The sequence below is a fragment of the Pleurodeles waltl genome, chromosome 12 (assembly GCF_031143425.1).
Source record: "Pleurodeles waltl isolate 20211129_DDA chromosome 12, aPleWal1.hap1.20221129, whole genome shotgun sequence".
Classification (NCBI taxonomy): Eukaryota; Metazoa; Chordata; class Amphibia; order Caudata; family Salamandridae; genus Pleurodeles; species Pleurodeles waltl.
Genome location: NC_090451.1, coordinates 123,385,745 through 123,392,906, shown reverse-complemented (window position 1 = coordinate 123,392,906; position 7,162 = coordinate 123,385,745). Strand labels below are relative to the sequence as shown.

Here is a 7,162-nt window from a genome sequence, read left to right as displayed (position 1 = left end):
CTAAGAACAAGCGGTGCATATATACTATATGGAGCATTTTCTCCACCCACCGTGGTGCCGGAGAGCAATTCCTGTAGATTAAATGCTCATTTTCATTGTTTTATCACAGAAAGGTCAACCAAAACAGCCAATAAACAAACCCCAATGTCCAAAAAAGGACAATACAGTTGATCTGCATTTTATACGAATTAAGTATATAATGGTAGTTTATTTTCCCCGTAAAACATTTATGAGAAGCGGATGCAGTAGCCCACTACATGTTTCTCTCATGTTTCGATTATACACGCACACTTAATGTGTGAGTAAATCTGCCCACAGGCGACCACTGGTTTATCCGGAACAGGATGTTATGAACGTTGTTGAAAACCTGCAAACTTGCTCGATTGTTGTTATTCCCAAACTTTAGCAAGGGACATTCCCTCCTTCTATATGACAGGAGAAATATGTGTCCGGGGCTGGCAATTAGTGGCTGTAGCTTTTAAAAGATACTTTACTAACTCTCATTTATAACTAACTGGATATAAATATTTGTTCCAACTACACACGTAGCTGGTAGTTATATATTAGTTGATTTCTAAAGAAAAAACTGTTGGCATTCAAAGAGAATGTACTTCAGGGTAATCTAACTAATAGATTGTTGACATTGAAAGAAATCCACAGTATCTTTGAAGGTAGTAACTTTAGATCTCTTGTCACAGTATGTTCTGCAGTCGGGGTTTTGTTGTGAGAGAGTTATCTTATTAGGACTGTAATTTGTATTATAGTGATTACACAAACATTCCATCTGTTTGTACCTAGACCAACTGATCTGCCTCAGTATTACTGGAGGCTGTGACCAATATGACCCCCAAATCTCTGTACTAGGTGCATTAACCCACGAAGCTGTCTCATTGCAATGGGTATCTCTAGACTGAAGGATGCACAAAGATTTCGCCAGGAAGTGCATTTTCCCACTTAATTTTCTGACTTTTATTGGAATATATAAAAATCAGCCAGCACAGCTTACTCATGAACTTTGTGCACACCTGAAGCTGTTTCACAAGGATTGCTGCATTGACCCCAGATGACATAGACTAGGAAAACAACCAATGTCTGAATTGTTCAGCAGTCTTTTTTACATTCTCTCCATTTTCCCTCCTGTTTTTTTCTCAGGACAAGACCAAGTTAACTATTCGAACCAATAATGCAAGCTTCCATAGCACCCCAAAAAGGAACAATGCAGCCCGCAGCTGTGCAAGCTTCTCTCACACATCCAGCGTGAGCAAGCAGCAACAGTGTAGTATTAATTTTCAATGGTCACAAATGGGCCTCCGATCATCACTTCCACACTCCCACCCGCAACCTCCGATTAGCCAACCTCGCCCTAGCCACAGTCCCCCGCATCCAACGCACCACCACAGGAGGCAGGTCCTTCTCCTACCTCGCCCCCAAAACCTGGAACTCCCTCCCCACCAACCTCCGCAAAACCAAAGACCTCCTGCTCTTCAGAAAGAACCTCAAGACATGGTTGTTCGAACAGTGACCCTCCTTCACCCCACCCCCCCCAAGCACCTTGAGACCCTCACGGGTGAGTAGCGCTCTCTATACATTTTTTTGATTGATTGATTGATTGACTAAAAGAACAGGCGAAAGGTGGAAAAGTCAAAGTTACACTCAGGTCTATCCCACGGTCATAGCTTAAGAAAGTAGTACTGATTTAATGTTAGTCAGTTCAGCGCCTCCTGCTGGGGCTGCTCAAAGGCTGTTTATAAGTGACTCTTGGTTGTTGTTGGCATGTCCCTGGTGGGACTCGGGGTCCCAGGGATCAACACGCTCTAAGGCGCCACAGCTCTGATGAGGGGAGGAGTCATCTGAAGCGCTATCACTCTCCCTGTGGTGCGGACCGCGCGCAGGCAAAGCCCGGACCAAGGGCGGGTCTGTCTGCACCCATCTGAGACCGAACGAGGCTGGGCTGGGCCATCCCTCTTCACTGTCCTGCAGTTTGATTATGGCCATATGGCCAACAAACTAAGCGTGGAGGTAAGCCATAATGGGGAAAAGGAAGTCTGCTATGTTTCCTACTACAGAGAGACCATTGACCCCCCAACTATTACTAGCTTCCTCGCCAATGGGATGGGTGCGCTAAACAGTGCAATAGAATGTGTTAAGGAAAGGATGGGAGCCCCCAAAAAGGCTCTATAAACAAATGTCGGTGTGAGCACCAGAACGCTACCCGTGTCATTAAATAAAGAAGCCAGTGTGACAAAGACAAACTGTGCATTTTATTTTTTTAAGAACCAAATTTATTAGTTTTGTTTTCATTGAGTTCAAGAACAGTACACACACAGTGAGTCCTGACAACATCAATAATACAGGTACAGAGCATAAAACTCGATCCAGTAGATCGGCTTTTCTTGATGTGCACACCAATCAACCCCCGCCCTCCATCCCGCCAGCAAAGGAGCACGGGGAAGCCTTCACCCACGAGCAATATCTCTCTTAGTGACAAGGCATGCAACTCCCACAAATGCCCGTTCACCACGGGCCCCCCTCAGCTCCTCCAATCGCCCCAGTAACACAACCTTGGCACCTAGATCTATAGGAAGCCCCAGGACCTCTTCTATTTCCTTGCTAATCCCCTCCCAGACGAGTCGTATTTGGGGACAGCTCCAAGTCACATGGAGGAAGTCCACTCCCAGGAGGCCACACCTGGCACAGGCAGACCCCGCTGCATCAGACATCTTCAGCATAATTGCAGGGGTGAAGTAAGATGCGTGGAGGTAGTTGAACTGCACCATCCGCAGCCTAGTTGAGATGGCTAACTCCCCGGGGGCCAACAGTGCTCCCTGCCAATCGACATCGTCCAGCTCCCCTACCCAGTGTCGCAGGCGGTCAAACCCATCTGGGGCATTCGTAAGTAGAGATTCATAAACTTGGGACACTGATTTCTTCCCCAGGCTCCCAGATAACAATTTCACCTCAAGCGGGCTGTACTCGGGGAGCTGGGTGTTCAGTGAAACATGTGTACCCAGGGCATGATGCAGTTGCAGGTATTTGCAAGAATTGTGTCTGGTGTAGCCCATAGTGTTCTCTCATGTCCTGGCATGACATAAGGTTGTCCCCAGTATATACGTCCACCAAGCCCTTTAAGGTAACAAGCTAGTGCAGCCAGTCTCCATGTCACAGTGGAGTCATTCAAGTAAGGTGCTGTTCCCATTTTATGAGTTTTAGGGCCACCCTCCAGCAACCTACCACCACCCGGGTGCAAGACGCAGTCTGGAAAGGAATCCTGCTACCATAGAGCATTCCCAGTAGGCCTCCAAAGCCCGCTTCGTGGATCTCAAGTCGATATGCCAGGTCTTCCCAGCCTCCGGCAAACTAGTCATTTATGGGCACCACCCGGGCTGCTAAATAGTAAATGTATTGATCTGGGACTGCCATGCCCCCCCTCATACGGGGATTTACGTGTGGTAATAAAAGCAACTTTGTTCCAAATGAAGGCAGTAAATTTCGAGGTGAGAGTATGGAACCACACCCTTGGTCTTAGGTACGGGTAATTTGTGAGGCCGTATAGGTATCGGGGGAGCCACATCATTCTGAGGGATATTGATAAAGGAGATGGATCAGTCGGCGGAGCAATGGCCCCAGCCTCATGTGTGCCAGGATTACCTCCATGTACTCCCATGAAATCGTATTGAATGCCTTACAAAAATCTATGAGGAGAAGGGCCAGGGGACCATTGGAGCCAGCGCCACGAGACAGGGCCACCTCGTCAGATACAATGACATGTGCTTCTGCCAAGCATAAAGCTGCATTGATCGGATGAATGAGGTGGGTCAGCGTATGCTTAAAACATAATGCCAGTACTTTGGCATACATTTTGATATCAGCATTGATGATGGAAATTGGTCAATATGATGCACATTCGTCTGGAGCATGCCCCCCCTCCCCTTGGGCAGGACCACGATGGTGGCACAATCAAGTTCAGGGGGAAGAGTCCCCATCATCAGGGCCTAACCATAAAGATTCAGGAGATGAGGTATCAATAGTGAGCGGAACCTTTTGTAATAATCTATTGGATATCCATCCGGTCCATCAGTTCTACACCCACTAGGCTCCGAAACGGTGGCATCCAGCTCCTCCGCTGATAGTGGCTGGTCTAAATCCTGGGTGATAATGGGCAGGGTAGTTGGGACCGTGAGGTCCCAAACCAGGGAACTCTCCTCCACCAGGTGCGGGGGGGGTCTTTAGCATACAATTTTGGATAATAGGCCGCGAAAGCCTGGGTAATTGCTTCCAACTCCACTTGAATGTTTCCCTCCCTATCGCGTATGGCAGGCACTACTCTAGCTGCTGCCCATGCGTGGCCAACCAATAGAGCAGTTTACCGAACTTATCGCCCATCTCTTATACTCTCCTAGTCAACGCCTGCCAACATTGTTTAGCCTTCTCAAGAGATATTTGACGTAATTCTGACCGCGCCAGGACCAGCTGGTGCTGCACTGCTGGGGCATCAGAGTGTTTTGCTCGCCCCTCTAGCTCCAATATCTTAGCCTTGATTTGTTTGCAGTGCACCCACCAGCGTTGATCCTGCCCAGGAATATAACTTTTGATGACACCCCTCATTGTTGGCTTACAGGCTGCCCATACCATCGCTCCTGAGCCCACCAAGCACACATTCATTTTGATTGTTAGACATATATCAACAGTTTTTTTTAAACCTGTTTTGAAGTGTAATTTGGGGTAATCACATTTCTTTCACGTTGCTTCTATTTGGCAGACACCAATGTATGTCTATTTCTTTATATCTTTTATCTTGCATGCAGGGCGACCTACTGATTATTTGACAGTGACAAAATTGTCTTTGTTCTGTAAGTGACTATTTAGCACTTATTTCACTTGTTTTATATAATTAAGAGAAGTAGTTGTTTTGGTCCTAATGAAGCGCCAAAGGATCATTTTTGTGACCGTAGCGGCGCAAAACATGTTGACCACATTTTGTTAGGACTAGGTACACTTCCTTTTTCCTTTCTCTGGAGTGCTGTGGGACATTATTCCCGTTCCAACTCCCACTGTTTCTTTTTAATCTTGGCCTGATCTTTGCCCAGATTAATTAAATTATGATGCTTATGGGTCAGAGTCAATTTTAACTGTATTTTTTTTTTCTCTCCTTTTGTCAGTATCTCTCGCAGACCTCATTTTCTCTGCTACATTACCTTCGGCTGAGTGCCACCACCATGTGTGGTTGGTCCGCCAGACATTGCAGTGCCGGTCTGACGAAGGAGATAGCCCAATGATGATGCTCAGCATCCTAGTGGATGCTTGAGGGCTCTCCTGCCAATACTGACCCCTTCTCTCTCCCTGCATACATACTTATTGGAACAGTGTACTATTTTCACTTATATAATATAATTTGCCTACATGAAACTTGGGCTAAAGAAACAGTCCATATAGATGGGTTTTCTTCAATCCATACTCCAGTGGAATCTTCAAGAGGAGGCCACCATAAAAGCGGCTGTCAACCTAAATCTCAACTACTTTTTGGAATAATATTATTAGAACTTATTTATGCTCAACACATTACCAAATCTTTATTATTACATATGAACTAAACCTATCTTTAGTTATAGTAAACTTTTATCACAATAACTTTAGTGTGAATTATGTATACATAGCCACAGCACTAGAGAAAACTCTTGATAAAATTCTGAGCGAAATTACTAGTGATTTTTTGGTGATCTGTGGGGGTGATTTTAACTGCAGATTATGCCCACTGTCAGGCTCAAGGGTCTGTTTTAGGAACAATTGTGACATCGAAGATTCCCTGAATTTTGCACACACTCCTTGTGGAGATATCTTTACTTCCATTTTGAACATGTTATCCCTCTATTCTAATATCAATCGTATTAGTAATCTTAACAAAGACTGCATTTCATATACGGAGAGAGGCCAAGGTAGCCTCATTGATTTACACTTCAAACCAAATGCTATTTATTTTACAATCCTGAAAACAGATTTTAGTGACCCTAATCCCCTGAACATATTCTTTGATACAGGAACTAAGAAATAGCAAATTAATAGCCCCCCTATCGCCCCAATAACATACTATCAAACAAGGGGATTTTTCAAAGGTGGGTAGAGGTGGATTCTAACAACTTCTTTGAGAATCCGCAGGACAAAAGCAAGAGAAATGTCCTACCCTGTATGAACAATGAACTCAGCCCTAAGGGCATTTTGTCGGCCTATGAGGAAATTAAATTGTTTGGAATATGCGAGACCCACTGAATTGTAAATGTTTGTGTTTTTTTCTGCAGGATATTCTTTGTTTTACAACTTTGTTGCTCTTTTCTCTAAACAGGGGACATGAAAGCGGGAGGCATGAAAGAAGACGGACGAGAAATATGGGGTGAATAACGATATTATTTTCATTCGACTTCTGGTGTTACTGAACTTGTTAACCATCTTCACTTTGAATGTTTTTATTGTGACCCTTCCACAAAAAATTGATACAAAATAGGCCTGTTTGGAGGGTGCTTTTTATTTTATTTATATAAAGGACGCAGTCGGCAAACCCCTGATAGGATCAAAATCATCATAGTAAGGAAGCAGAATTTTTAGGAGATATTGCCATTGTATACCCTTTATGATTCCAATATGTAGTAATATAGCTTCAACTTGTTCATCATTATCTGCTAGCTAGGTGCACCAGAGACGTTTTACAAATCTCAGTTGAGCTAACTTCACCCAACGGTCTCTGTGGCGCAATCGGTTAGCGCGTTCGGCTGTTAACCGAAAGGTTGGTGGTTCGAGCCCACCCAGGGACGAGAGCTTTTATTTACATATTGTGGTTACGTAACACTTTTAACATAATTCGGTGGCGATTGCTGTAGGAATTCGTATTTTGCCCCCATGTACAGTTCTTCTATGTTTTGGCCTTTAGGTGTGGACCGAGGCTCTTATTCTCGTTGCTCGAGTCGGCCTCGTACTCACAGAGCGCATCACGACTTGAAAGCCGAGACAAGCTTTCAAGTCGTAGTGATGCTCCGGTCTATTTTTAACACATTCATATTTAGGGATTGGGTGCAGGACTGCAGATGACATGGAACGAGGAGTGCTAAAATGCTGCAGCGACCCATAGTCTCAGGTGTGCTCCGAGATGTACGATTTGCAAGAGAAAATCATT

The 7,162-nt window shown here is 44.8% G+C and overlaps 1 non-coding gene across 1 annotated transcript; it reads left to right on the top strand.

Moving 5' to 3' along the window:
• Positions 1-6,729: 6,729 nt before the first annotated feature.
• On the top strand, positions 6,730-6,803 carry TRNAN-GUU (transfer RNA asparagine (anticodon GUU)). The gene has a single exon. It is a non-coding gene; the product is annotated as a tRNA-Asn (tRNA).
• The last annotated feature ends 359 nt before the right edge of the window (positions 6,804-7,162 follow it).